This window comes from Jaculus jaculus, chromosome 1, assembly GCF_020740685.1.
Source record: "Jaculus jaculus isolate mJacJac1 chromosome 1, mJacJac1.mat.Y.cur, whole genome shotgun sequence".
Taxonomy (NCBI): domain Eukaryota; kingdom Metazoa; phylum Chordata; class Mammalia; order Rodentia; family Dipodidae; genus Jaculus; species Jaculus jaculus.
The window spans coordinates 31,943,705-31,958,451 of NC_059102.1; the positions used below are offsets into that span (position 1 = coordinate 31,943,705).

Below are 14,747 nucleotides of genomic sequence, written 5' to 3' on the forward strand. Positions count from 1 at the left end.
TCACTAGTAACATTTAATGACCAATAACCTTTTAATTAAAACCAGACTGATTGGGGCTGGAGAGATGGCTTGGTGGTTAAGGCATTTATTTGCCTTGGAAGCCTAAGGACCCAGGTTCAATTTCCCAGTATCCACATAGGCCAGATGCACAAGGTGGAGTTCATTTGCAGTGGCTAGAGGCCCTGCAATCCTCCATTCTCTCTCTCTCTCTCTTTCTCCCTCTTTCTCCAATAAATAAGTATTAGAAAAAAAAAAAGATTGATTATCACTTTGAAGGTGGGGCCTAATGAGAGGACATTAGGTTATTGGGAACCCTGGTCCCTTCTTGATTCTCTCTGTTTTCCAGCAATGATGAACAGTCATTCCCCACATGCTCCCACCATGATGTGCTGTGGGCCATAGTCCCAAAGCAATGGGAAAAATGACTATATAATAAAACTGCTAAGAGAAAAGTATATTAATAGAACCTGAAAGTTATTTTTATTTATTTATTTTTGGTTTGTTGAGGTAGGGTCTCACTCTAGCCCAAGCTGACCTGGAATTCACTATGTAGTCTCAGGGTGGCCTTGAACTCACGGCAATCATCCTACCTCTGCAGGTGTCTACATTATTTTGTACTTGTTTTATTTTAGGGACAGGCAAAGGCTGACCAGGAACTTACTCTATAGCCCAGGCTAGCCTCAAACTCACAGCAATTCACCTACCTCAGCTTCCCACCATGTTTGGGAATTCTAGAGATTTTTTAAAAAATATTTTCTTTATTTATTAGAGAAAGAGGCAGTACAGAGAGAGTTGGCACACCAGGACTTCTAGCCTCTGCAAATGTATTCCAGACACATGGGCCACCTTGTGAATCTGGTTTACATGTATACTGGGGAATAGAACCTGGGTTCTTGGGCTTTGCAAGCAGGTACCTTAACCCCTAAGCCATTTCTCCAGTCCTAAAAGTATTTTTATTTATTAGTTATTTGCAAGAAGAGAGAGAATAGGCACCTTGCTGCTGCAAATGGACTCCACATGCATGCACCACTTTGTTCTCCTGGCTTTCTGTGGATATTGGGTAATTGAACCTGTGCCATTAGGCTTTGCAAGCAAATTCCCTTAACCACTGAGCAATCTCTCCATCCCAGAATGCTAGAGATTATTGAAACAGTCCATCCAAGGAAGTTAACTCTTAATCCAGGAACCGCAAAACGAGCTGACAATTCTATGAACCACTTCCTGCCCAAACCTATTGGACTGAAACTCTATGGTATGGCATACTTCCTTTTGTCATCATACTCCCATTTATTCATACTGTTAAAGAATTGATATTGACTCCCACTGCATAAGTACAGCCAATTGGGAGATGATGTGTGCTGTGCCCTCACCTAGGTCTCACCTCTTTAACCGGAGACATGGCAGCTGTATCTGAGGCCCTGGCCATTCTGTGTACTGTCGTGACCAACACCAAGTGCCTCCTTGCAACGGAGGATCTCATGTAGCCCAGGCCGGCCTCAAACTTCCTATGTAGCCAAGAATGACCTTAATCACTGAGAAAGCCTGCTGGAGCTGAGCTGAAAACCATCTCCATGTAGACCAACTGACAGAAAGCTGGAAAAAGCCATTCTGCATGCAGTTCAATGGGAGAGAAAGAAATCACCAGTAAAGATACTCAACAGTGGTCACTGCAAGCCTTATGTTTGGCCAGTCAAGCCAAATGAGCCAATGGGTGCAATAGTGGCATGTCTGCTATGGGGGAAACCAACCACCCTCTAATTTGACTGGAGGCCCACTCCATGGGAGGGAATACATCCCTGATACTGAAAACCTACATCAGGGGTAGTCATGAGCCCTAGGGGTGTAACGTCTCCTTGTGTCTGGCTAAATGTATGTACTATGCTCACCAAACTGTCCAGTAAGCACTTCTCTTAATGTTCATACCCATATATTAATGCTATTCTCACTTTTGGTTAGAGAAGCTTCTCTTTTCAATGGCAGTGACCTTGGGATAGCTCAGAAGGCACCATGGTGCTGAGAAGAAGTGACAGAGGAGTGCTCAGCACTGAAATATCTCTATCACACCTTCCAAGGCTCAGGGTCTATTGCAGAAGAGGTGGCAGAAAGAATATAAGAGCCAAAGGAAGGATAGGACTCCTTCCAATGTGCTCCTTCAGACATAAAATGGCTTGGGTACCCATGACCTTGTAGTGCCTGACACTACCTATACAAGACCATCATAATAGGAAGAAAAGATGATGACATAAACATAAAAGAGACTGATTGAGAGGGGGAGGGAATATGAGGAAGAGTAGCGTTTCAAAGGGGAAAGTAGGGGGAGGGCATGGGATATTGTTTACAATTATGAAAGTTGTCAATAAAAAAATGACCTTGAAAAAAAATTGATATTGTTGTATACTTATGACATCTCTTTTTTTTTTTTTTTTGAGGTAGGGTTTCACTCTGGCCCAGGCTAACCTGGAATTAACTATGTAGTCTCAGGGTGGCCTCGAACTCATGGTGATCCTCCTACCTCTGCCTCCTGAGTGCTGGGATTAAAGGCGTGCGCCACCACACCCGGCTTACATATGTTGTTTTTTTTTTAATTTTTTAAAAATTATTTATTTGAGAGCGACAGACACAGAGAGAAAGACAGATAGAGGGAGAGAGAGAGAGAATGGGTGCGCCAGGGCCTCCAGCCTCTGCAAACGAACTCCAGACGCGTGCGCCCCCTTGTGCATCTGGCTAACGTGGGACCTGGGGAACCGAGCCTCGAACCAGGGTCCTTAGGCTTCACAGGCAAGTGCTTAACCGCTAAGCCATCTCTGCAGCCCACATATGTTTTTTTAAAATATTTTATTTTTATTTATTTGAGAGAGAGAAGAAGGAAAAAGAGAATGGGTGCTCCAGAGCCTTTAGCCACTGCAAACAAATTCCCAGACGCATGTTCCACCTTGTGCATCTGGCTTACATGAGTCTTGGGGAATCAAACCTGGGTCCTTTGGCTTTGTAGTCAAGTGCCTTAACCACTAAGCAATCTCTCCAGCCCTGTTCCTTTTACTGGTAATACTAACTTGCTTAAGTCCAGACTTTGCTGGAGGCAATCATCATACTAACTTGATGATTTACTTCTCCTAGACCATTGCTAATATAGCAAGTTGAAAGACAATATATTGAGCTGGCATAAAACTCAATGGTAGACTGTTTGCTTAGCATGCTCAAAGTCCTAGTTTAATCTCCAGCATACTAACAACAATGAAAGTAATATATCATCATTATGTATTGTACATGTGTATGTGTGTCTGCATATGTGTGTTCCATGAGCACACATGCATGTGTAGGTCTGAATGTATGAGTTGTAGGTAGAGGCCAGAGGTCAATGTCAGGTGTCTTCCTTAGTTGTTCTGTGCCTTATTTTTTCAGACAGGGTCTCTCTCTGAACTTGGAGGTCACTGATTTGGCTAGACTAGTTAGCCAGCAAGTTCAAGGGATCCTTTGGTCACTGCCTCCCACCTCTGGGATTCAAGGCACCACATCCAACTTTTACATGGGTGCTAGGAATCTGAATTCAGGTCCTCATGCTTGCGTGGCAAGCACTTTACTAACTGTGGTCATCTGATGGATGTTCCATGATAGATTCAGGAGTTTATTAAAGTTTGTAACTGAGGAAGTGTCTCTGTGCGTGTGTCCAGCCCTAAGATGTGTTTGGGGACAGATCTTGAATTCTAGTCTAAGATATGCACAGAGCAGTCTGAATTCTGCCTGGGTTCCCTGCTGTTTGGCTGCAGGTTTTTGCTCTTGCTTTTGGTGGTGAGTTTTCTCTTATTCGCCACTATGAAACTTCCCCTGGATCTGTAAACTTCAATAAATCCCTTCCTCTCATAAACTGTGCTTGGTTTGGAAGTTCATCCCAGCAGCACTGGAACTGACTACAACACTAACTGAACCATCTCTTCAGCCCAACAATGGTACTCTATGAAGTTCTTTCTTATAGTTAAAAAAGTACACAACATGGGCTGAACCATCTCTCCAGCTCAACACTAGCTTTTTTCACTAGACAATATGTATTTGAAAGCCAGGCATGTTGACTCATGCCTTTAATCCCAGCACTTGGGAGGCAGAGGTAAGAGGATCACTGTAAATTCAAGGCCACTCTGAGACTACATAGTGAATTCCAGGTAAGCCTGGGCCAGAGTGAGACCCTACCTCGAAAAAAAAAAAAAAAGACAAATATGTATTTGAGGTTCTACCACATCTTTCTTGGGCTTGAAAGTTCATTTATCCCTCTCTTCTTTCTTTCCTTCCTCCTTTTATTTTTGAGGCATGTCATGTAGTCTAGGCTACCCTCAAACTTACTGGGTAGCAAGTTCTGAGATTACAGGTAAGTATCACCACTCGGTTTCTGCAGTGCTGGGGATCAAACCCAGGATCTCATGCATGGTAGGCAAGTATTCTACTACCTGATTCCAGGTCAGCCTGGGCTAGAGCAAGATATTACCTCAAAAACAAACAAACAAAAAATTATTGTAAGCAGAGAGAGAGAGAGAGGGAGAGAGGAGGGGATGGGCACACCAGGGCCTCTTGCCACTGCAAACAAAGTGCAGATGAATGTGCCCCTTTGTTCATCTGGCTTTACATGATTTTTGGGGACTTGAACCGAGGCTGGCAGACTTTGCAAGTAAGTGTGCCCTATTTGGAGGTTCAGCCTGAAATTACAGAAGACTAGCTTTTGGAATTTTCCTAAGCAAGAGTGGGAAAACTAATTCTAGGAGCAGACCCTGAGAAATGAGAAAAATTAGCCAGGTGTGATGGCTCACACCTTTAAATTCCAGGACTTGTGAGGCAAAGGTAGGAGGATCACTGAGTTAGTTCAAGGCCAGCCTGAGACTACATAGCGAATTTCAGATCAGCCTGAGCTAGAGTGAGCCCCAACCTCAAACAACAACAAAAAGAAATGGGAGAAATAACTCCTAAGGTACCCAAGAGTGGGCAAGCTACAACTAGCAACTGAGGAAAAAGGAAATTGAAGAAAAGTGTAGTTTAAATCATTATTAAAAAAAAAAACAAAAAAACCTGCATCTGCTGCCATTGCTGCTCTGATGTTACTGTGACGGTGGCTTCCTCTCCATACAAATACTTATTGGCATTGTTATTGAAGAGCCAAAAAATAAGACACAAAACACAGTAATGTGTGAACTTGTAGTACATTGTATGAGCAAAGGGTTAAGGAACTTTTGACCTTGGATAATCCTTAAACATTTGTTAAAGGAAAGATTTAGGTGTATGACCAGTGGGCTCTGTTGATCTAGAACATACATGAATTCTGATCACAAATCTAATCACTTTATGTTGTCTTCAGCAGATCTGTGAGGCCTTGGTTACTGATCTCATTGTCTTCGGTGTTACGTTCAGCCCTTCATACACGTGTATGTTTGCTGAGTCTAAAGTCCAACCAGGTCACTGAGGAAACTGGGCAAAGACCATAGGTTAAGGTTGATCTGCATCTCTAAATATCTCTTGTCAATACTGGTCATCTGTGCTGTTCAAGCCAAAGGTACCCAAGGCAGAGGAAACCTAGTCACATTGCTTTAAGCAGGCTGGATTACATAGTTGTAAGAGTAACTTTAGGGCAAATTGTAAGTAATACATTTAGCAACTCACAGCAATAATCTCAGGAAAGTTGTAAAGTCCACAAGAAATATGCCCACAGTTCTTCCCCATAGTTCATTTCCGTATCTCATACATTTTTTTGGTTTGGGTTTTTCTTTTCTTTTTTTTTTTCTTTTGATTTTCGAACTAGGGTCTCACTCTAGCTCAGGCTGGCTTGGAATTCACTATGGAGTCTCAGGGTGGCCTCAAACTCACGGTGATCCTCCTACCTCTGCCTCCCGAGGGCTGGGATTAAAGGCGTGCGCCACCACACCAGGCTTGGTTTGGGTTTTTTCGAGGTCTGGTTTCACTCTAGTCCAGGCAGGGTGGCCTTGAACTCATGGCGCTCCCCCTACCACTGTCTCCCAAATGCTGGGATTAAAGGCGTGCGCCACCACTCCCAGCTCATACTTTTTTTTTTTTTGTACATAAACTAAGGGTTTATTTTTTGGAAAAGTGTTTAACTTTAGTAAAATTGGATAAAATCAGAATCAAAGACATTAGTTACAGGGATTATAGACTTAATACATCACTCTTAAGTGTAGCAGCTTCTTTTTCTGGTGAGAAAAAGCGAGAGGAATATTTTTTCTTTCTTTAAAAAGGAATCTAACTAAACACACTTCCTCAAATCAAATAGGAGAAAGCCAGGCACCAATATCCTAGACTTCATCAGCATTTGTAAACCAGTACATTGGACAAAATGAAATCCCAAGGCTTCCTTCACATCTCCAGAGAAGCAGAGGAAAGGAGAAGAGATAACTGGGTCACTTCTTGCCTCTCCTTGTTTCCTTCTCTTTGCCTTTTCCTTTGGAATCCTTGCTGTCATCTTTCTCGTTCTCCTTCTTGGACATTCTGAATCCTCCAAGTTCCCTTCGTGTGTCACTTTGCATCACCACCAGGCCTGGAGCTTGACGATGCTCTTGAGTTCCAAGCCATCCTGTTCAAACTGCTTCCTGGTCTTCTCCTTTTCCATCCAGTCTACAGTGAAGACCTGCTCATACTTCCCGATCATCTGGGCTAGGACCTGAAGGTGTGGTATAGGTCACTGGCCTTTGCAGCTTTGAGAGCATTTGCTTTGCTTCTGTGTTCTTCTCAAGTTTCTCTATCCAGAATTCTAGTTTCTCTTCAATTTTCCTTTTTTTTTTTTTTTTTTTTTGGGCGTGGTTTTTTTTGTTGCTGTTGTTGTTTTGAGGTAGGGTCTCACTGTAGCCCAGGTTGACCTGGAATTAGTCTCAGGGTGGCCTCAAACTCATGGCAATCCTCCTACCTCTGTCTCCTGAGTGCTGGGATTCAAGGCGTGGGTCATATGCCCGGCCCATCGTTCATTCTCATAGTTCATTCCCACAGTTTGTTCTTGTAGTTCATTCCCATCCTTTCCCTTTGCTGTTTATGGATAAAGAAGCGAATCGGTGGGGGTCATCTCGGGTTGAGGTGGTCTGGTCAGGCTGGAGTGCTCTGGAAGGGCAGCATCACTTCTGTAGAGATGGCCGGCGCTGGACAGGACTGGATTCATGTGGTTTCTTGTGGTGGCTCATTTTCAGTGGAGGCATTATCACTGGACACTTGACCTTAGAGTGGCTTTACCAGTCTTGTTGGGATCTGTAGAAGACCTGTGGAAGAAACCTCAGAAGCAGAGCCTCTGCCCAAAGTTGTTGGAGGAATGGGTCTAGGCCACAGATTGGGTCCTTGAAGAAGCTTATATAAGACAGTTTAAGTAAAATGTACTGCTTTTTTAAATGATGCTTTTCTGTAGTTGTTCGTGAGGGGAATTGAGAAGAACAAATTAAAAAAAAATTTTTTTTTGAGGCAAGTCCAACAGACTGGTCCTTTCTCCCTCTCTCTCTCTGTCTTTTTTTTTTTTTTTTTTTTTTTTTTTGAGGTAGGGTCTCACTCTAGCCCAGGCGGACCTGGAACTCACTATGTAGTCTCAGGGTGGCTTTGAACTCATAGTGATCCTCCTACCTCTGCCTCCCAAGTGCTGGGATTAAAGGCGTGTGCTAAAGTTATCTTTTTTGATCAGAATCTAAGAACCCATGCTGAAAAGGACTCCCCCTCCCCGCCCCCCCCCCCCCCCAGCAATCAGTGGGATCACATAGAGCAGAAAGATTCAACAGTTTCCATAGCATGATTTCCCTCTGGTTTCTGAATCTACCGTGGGTGTATTTTCCTTAACCTCCAGATCTACCACGTGGTACTCTTGCCAGCTCTAGGTTTACTACGTGTGTAATTTCTTGAAACTCTGGATGACCACGAGTGTGACTCTCTTCATGACTCATTTCTACTCTTAATCTCTTGGTCTCTGCTTTGATATCTGCCCTAACTTCTTCTTTTAAAAAAATTTTTTTGTTTATTTTTATTTATTTATTTGAGAGCAACAGAGAAAAAGAAGGAGGCAGAAAGAGAGAGAGAGACAATGGGGCGCCGGGGCCTCCAGCCTCGCAAACAAACTCCAGACGCGTGCGCCCCCTTGTGCATCTGGCTAACGTGGGACCTGGGGAACTGAGCCTCGAACCAGGGTCCTTAGGCTTCACAGGCAAGTGCGTAACTGCTAAGCCATCTCTCCAGCCCAAGATCTTGTTTTTATTCAACACATTCGATCTCATACAAAGATGCCTGCCCCCTTTCAACAAGCAACTTCTCATTTTTTTCACTAAGAAACAAAGCCTTAAAAAAAATAATAAAATGGGCTGGAGAGATGTCTTAGTGGTTAAGACACTTGCCTGCGATGCCTAAAGACCCACGTTTGACTCCCCAAAACCCACATAAACCAGATGCACATGATAACACATGTATCTCGAGTGCCTTTGCAGTGGCTAGAGGCCCTGGAGTGCCCGTTCTCTCTAATAAATAAATAAAAATCAATTCAATTATCATAGGTTTCAAGTTATCCAGTGGGAGGAAACCCCAGAGGTCTTCATTCTAATGAGCTTTGGCAAATGGATCAAATTTATATTAATCACTTTGGTTGTCTTAAGTTTGTTCATGTCTGTGTTAATACTGTCTCAGGATTTTTTTTTTTCCTTCTGCTCAATCACATGAATCTACCTGAGCTGCTTGTCAACATTGCCTAATGGCTTTTCCCATTATTCAAAACAAATTAATATAGACAGTTGCCCAGCTTATATTTCTAGAGTTTTAACCTCTTTGTGTCAACTTTGGGAAATTCATATTGATGCGGGGTTTGGGGGTTCAGGAGTCCCCCAATATATGCAGCCCAAGTTTTGGGTTGTAATCTACCCTTAGTAAAGAATTAATAAGGGCTGAGTCAGTTGTGGTGGCACGTGCCTTGAATCCTAGAACTTAGGAGGCAGAGGTAGGAGAATTGCCATGAGTTCAAGGCCACCCTGAGATTACGTAGTGAATTCCAGGTCAGCCAGGCAATGAATGGCTCCTTTGCCTGATTAGTTGGCCCCATCTGAAAAAGAAAAAAAACAAAAACAAAAACAAGCTATTAAAGTATCAGAAAGAGGGTGCTTACTTATAGGAGAGGAAGCTTACATGGAAAGCAGTGGTATCCCACATAAAGCTTTTGTCAGAGGCAAATGAAAGGAAACCTGACTGTGGAACAAGCCAGAGCTATTTGCCATTCTTCTGAAGTCTGTAAAAGGAAGTTGACATTATTTTGAGATTAAGAATAGATGGGGGCTGGAGAGATGACTTAGTGGTTAAGGCACTTGCCTTTGAAGCCTAAAGACCCAGGTTCAATTCCCCAGTACCCACATAAGCCAGACACACCAGGGGGTACATGCATCTGGAGTTTGTTTGTAGTGACTGGAGGCCCTGCCACACTCATTCTCTCTCTCCCTTCTCTCTCTCCCTCCCTCCCTTCCTCCCTCTCTCTCTCTCTTTCAAATAAATAAATTTGTTTTAAATATCATAGGCCTGGAAAGATAGCTTAGTAGTTAAGGCACTTGCCTGTAAAGCCTAAGGACACAGGTTTCATTCCCCAGAACCCATGTAACCAGATGCACATGGTGGCATATGTGTCTAGAGTTCAATCATAGCTGTAAGCCATAGCCACCCATTCTCTCTTTCTCTCTCATAAATAAATAAAAATAAATACATATTTTTAAATTTTATTTATTTATTTGCAAGCAGAGAGAGACAGAGAGAGAATGGGTACACCAGGGCCTGTAGCCACTGCAAATGAACTCCAGATATATGTGAATGTGGCTTACATGGGTCCTGGGGAATCGAACCTGGGTCCTTTGGCTTTACCAAATTTGCCTTTGGCAAATGCCTTAACCACTAAGCCATCTTTCCAGCCAAATATATATATATATATATATATATATATATATATATATATATATATATCCTTCTTTTTTCATATATATATATATTAAAGGGTAGATTTTAGCCAGGTGTGGAGGGGCACACCTTTAATCCCAGCATTTGGGAGGCAGAGGTAGGAGGATCGCTGTGAGTTTGAGGCCACCCTGAGACTACATAGTGACTTCCAGGTCAGCCTGGGCTAGAGTGAGAAGCTACCTCGAAAAATTTAAAAAAAGAAAAGGATAGATAACATCAAGATCTTGACTAATAAGTTGAATAAGTTTTGCTCTGTTGAATACAATTAGTTATTTATTGGTTTTGAGTATAATTTTTTTGTTTAGGTGTATTTGGAAAGAATAACCACTTTATAACCAGGAGTCAATGTCTAATAGTTGCTGTGAAGGAATGAAAACTGTTAAAAATAAATAAAGAGAGAGGTAATTCTAGGTGTCTGCTATAAAAGTTTGTTCTAGATTATTTGTTCATAAGTGTAATGATTGGGTGTCCATGTGTTTGTGTAACATGTGCCTCCCACAAACCTTGTTATGACTTGGCAAGTTACCCATCTGATGTGGAAGAAAAAAACAAAAGAAGCAATGCATGGTGGTGTATACCTTTAATCCCAACACTCAGGAGGCCAAGGTAGGAGGATCACTATATGTTCAAGGCCAGCTTGAGAGTACACAGTGAATTCTAAGTCAGTCTGTCAGGTTCGCATTGCTGGTAGAAATCACCCAACCAAGAGCAGCTTGTAGGAAAAAAAAGAGGTTTATTTTGGCTTACAGACTTGAGGGGAAGCTCCACGATGGCAGGGGAAAATGAGGGCATCAGCAGAGGGTGAGCATCACCCCCTGGCCCACATAAGATGGACAACAGGAACAGGAGAGTGTGCCAAACACTGGCATGAGGAAACTGGCTATAATACCCATAAACCAGCTTCCAACAATAACACTGCCTCCAGGAGGTGTTAATTCCCAAATCTCCATCAGCTGGGAACCTAGCATTCAGAACACCTAAGTTTATGGGGGACACCTGAATCAAACCAACATATTCCACCCCTGGCCCCCATAAACTGATTACCATACATGATGTAAAATTCAATGCATTCATCCAACTTTAAAAGTCCCCATAGTTTTTATCAATTTCAATGATATTCATACATCCCCATAATCCAAGGTCTTTTAACTGAGTAATGATACAAAAACAAAAAACAAACAAAAAAAAAAAAAACAATCCCATAATGGCACAGAATAAATATTCACTCTGAAAAAGATGGCATTGGGCATAGCAAAGAAACATCAGCCAATACAAGATTTAAAACAGCCAGGGCAACACATCAAACTCTAGCTTCAAGTCCAATAACTCTAGTTAATGACAAATCTCCAAATCCAATAATTCTAACCAGCAGCAAGACTCTGGAATTTCAATTTTGCCTCTCCAGCTAGGTTACTCACAGTCCTGGAGAACATCCATGGCTGGCAGCTCTCCTTGGCAGCCATCTCGAGGTCCTGGCATCTCTACTGCAACCCATGGTCCATCCTCACAGCGCCATCAGGTCTCCATGCAGAGGCATCCAGAAAACCTGCTTCACACTTACATGGCCATTTTTAAAACATAAGACCATGTTGCAAATTCAATGTCCCTCTCTTTCCTGCACTTTTTATACTCCACAATACCAGGTAGGATGCCAATTTGTTAATCCAGGGGGGAATAAAGCAGACTTTGAAGAACAGGACACTCCTTGAGCACTGAGGCCCCTGCAAAAGAGTCTACATTCTTCCTGTTGCCCCAGTGAAGGTCAGCTGGCCCAGTCTCAATGGTTGTAATCTCTCAAACAATTTGCAGGTGAACAGGCAGCAGTTTAGGCCCCCAAATTTTATTTTTTTTCCTGTGCCATATCCTCTGCTCACACCAGTCCTTTTTTTTTTTTTTTTTTTTTTTGGTTTTCTAATTTCCTAAGGTAGGGTCTTACTCTAGCTCAGGCTGACCTGGAATTCACTATGTATTCTCAGGGTGGCCTCGAACTCTCGGCAATCCTCCTACCTCTGCCTCCCAAGTGCTGGGATTAAAGGCGTGTGCCACCACACCTGGCTACACCAGTCCATTTCTATGTAATGCAACCCTGCACAACTTCTCAGGACACAACCATAACAGCAAGCCTCTCACACAAACTGCTTCTACCCATAATTCTTACTGTAGTCAGGTCTTTCAACTCTGACCAGAACAGTCCATGATGCTGTACTTATAGCATTGCAAGGTGTCTCTTATGCCAAGGTTTCAAATCCTTCTACATTCCTCTTGAAAATCAGCTCCAAAAGGCCAAAGCCACACAGTCAGGTGTCTAGCAGCAATCCCACTCCTCAATACCACTTTACTGCTGCAGTCAGGTTTGCATTGCTAGTAGAAATCACCCAACCAAGAGCAGCTTGTGGAACAAAGGTTTATTTTTGGTTTACAGACTTGATGGAAAGCTCCACGATGACACAGGAAAATGATGGCATGAGCAGAGGGTGGGCATCACCCCCTGGCTAACATAAGGTGGACAACAGCAACAGGTGAGTGTGCCAAACACTGGAAAAGGGAAACTGTCTATAATACCCATAAGCTCACCCTGAGCAATAACACTGCCTGTAGGAGACATTAATTCCCTAATCTCCATCAGCTGGGAATCTAGCATTCAGAAACCTAAGTTTATAAGGGACACCTGAATCCAACCACCACAATAAGTATAATGATTGGGTTTCCACATGTTTGTGTGACATGTGCCTCCCACAAATCTTGTTATGACTTGGCACATTACCCATCTGATGGGGGGTGGGGAAGCCATGCATGGTGGTGCATACCTTTAATGCCATCACTTGGGAGGCCAAGGTGGGAGGATCACTGTATGTTCAAGGCCAGCCTGAGAGTACATAATGAATTCTAAGTCAGCCTGGGCTAGAGCAAGGAAAAAAAAAATTAAAAAGCTTTGTTCTAGCTGTAACTGCTTTAAAGCAAGAAGGGTCAAAGTGTGTAGTGAGTTTAGATCAGCATCCCCTTTAAGAGATCTAAATAGGTGTGAAAGAGCATTCAGAATTTCCAGTTTATATTTCCTAAAATCTTTTGAAGCCACTTATTATTTTTTTTTTGGAACAGATCATTGTAATCAGTAAAGTTTGATAGAGGAATTACAATACAACCAAGATAAAGCGTAAGGAACATCTGATTGGATTTTTATCTGGGCCTAGCTATAAACAAAAACTTTGTAGTGAGATTTGTAAATCTTTTTTGGGGGGACAAAGTTTGAGGTAGGGTCTCACTCTAGCCCAAGCTGACCTGGAATTCACTATGTTGTCTCAGGGTGGCCTCTAACTCACAGCAATCCACCTACCTCTGCCTCCCCAGTGCTGGGATTAAAGGAGTGTACCGCCATGCACAGCGAGATTTGTAAACCTTTTAAACAATTAGATTTGTGCTTTTAGTAGAAGAAGCTAATAAAATGCCACATGTAAGCACTCAGAAACTTCTGAGTAAGATGTATAGCTGTGTTTACCTTCCACTGACAGAAGGGAGGACTATTGACCACACCTTGGACTAAAACTTTCCCTTGGAAGCCAAACATGGGAACTTGATGGTTTATGGTAGGGACTGAAAAAGCAAACTTTTTGTCATCCGGGTGTAAGGGAATTGTGAAAACAACAATCTTCTGTCAATAACAATAATATGATAATGTTGAGGCAAGAGGAGGAACTCCAGATGGAATGGCTCCAAAGGGATGAATGAATATTTACTGCACAGAGATCTTGTCAAAGCCTCTACAGATTTTGTTTGTTTGTTTTAAAAAAATAGGCTTAATCATTTTTATTTTTCTGTATAAAATCCCTGGAGCAGGAATCTCTGCTCTGAGACACCGGTGTGGGTTTTTATAAGACGGTCTGTGAATTCCTGGTAGGGAGACTTGATGAAGGCAATCTCTTTCCAGAGTTTGGTGGGGGGTGGGGAGGATCAGATAGCTGTGAGTCTTAGAGATGGTGTCAAAGGTGGCATTAGCAAAGTTGTCCAGGATGGCAGTGCAGCCCCTGGCTGAAATGCAGTAAGTTATCAGTACCAACCATCAGCAGCAGCTTCTTTGGCATAGGGGCAGGGGCAGAGAGTGGCAGTGCCCCGGGGCCAGGGACACGGCGCACCAGCACAGAGCCACAGCCGCCTATCACCTTACAGGGGACTGTGTGGGACTTGCCGATCTTGGTAGCCTCTCTGGACAAGCACAATGGAGAGCTTGGCCAGGATGATTTTGGGCCCTCAGATGCCAAGGGCTGCCTCCTCCCAGCACTGAACGCCCAGGCCCACGTGACCATTGTAGCCCCCAGTGGCGACAAAAGCCTTGAACCTGGTCCGCTGGCCAGCGCGAGTCTGCGTCTGCACTGGCACGATCTTCAAACCTCATCCTCAAGGGACACCCCCAAGAAGTCAGTAAGCTCAGAGTCCCTGATGGGCAGGAAGAGCAGATAGATCTCCTCCAGGGACCCACTCCTTGGGTTTGGCTTTGCCTCCGCGAACCCTGCCGCCTTACCTGCCAAGGCCTCCCAGCCTGGGTCCTCCAGCCCGCCCAGGGCACCAGCGTCGTCCGCCACTTTGTGTTTTCCTGAGAAAGAAGCTTGACAGATTTTTTTAAAAAATATTTTATTTATGTGCCATAGTAAGGGAGTGAGACAAGAAATAAGAGCGCCAGGACCTTCTGCCACTGCAAATGAACTCCAGATGCATGCTCCACTTTGTGCATCTGGCTTTACGTGGGTTCTGGGGAACGGAACCCAGGCCCATCAGGCTTTGCAAGCGTGTCCCTTTAACCTCTGAACCATCTC

General features: G+C 43.4%; 2 non-coding genes across 2 annotated transcripts; both read left to right on the top strand.

Annotated features, from left to right (window-relative positions):
* The first annotated feature begins 10,376 nt into the window (after positions 1 to 10,376).
* On the top strand, positions 10,377 to 10,475 carry LOC123457952. Its single transcript, XR_006635300.1, has one exon. It is a non-coding gene; the product is annotated as a small nucleolar RNA U13 (small nucleolar RNA).
* Positions 10,476 to 12,611: 2,136 nt separating this feature from the next.
* Positions 12,612 to 12,713, top strand: LOC123457954. The gene has a single exon (XR_006635302.1). It is a non-coding gene; the product is annotated as a small nucleolar RNA U13 (small nucleolar RNA).
* The last annotated feature ends 2,034 nt before the right edge of the window (positions 12,714 to 14,747 follow it).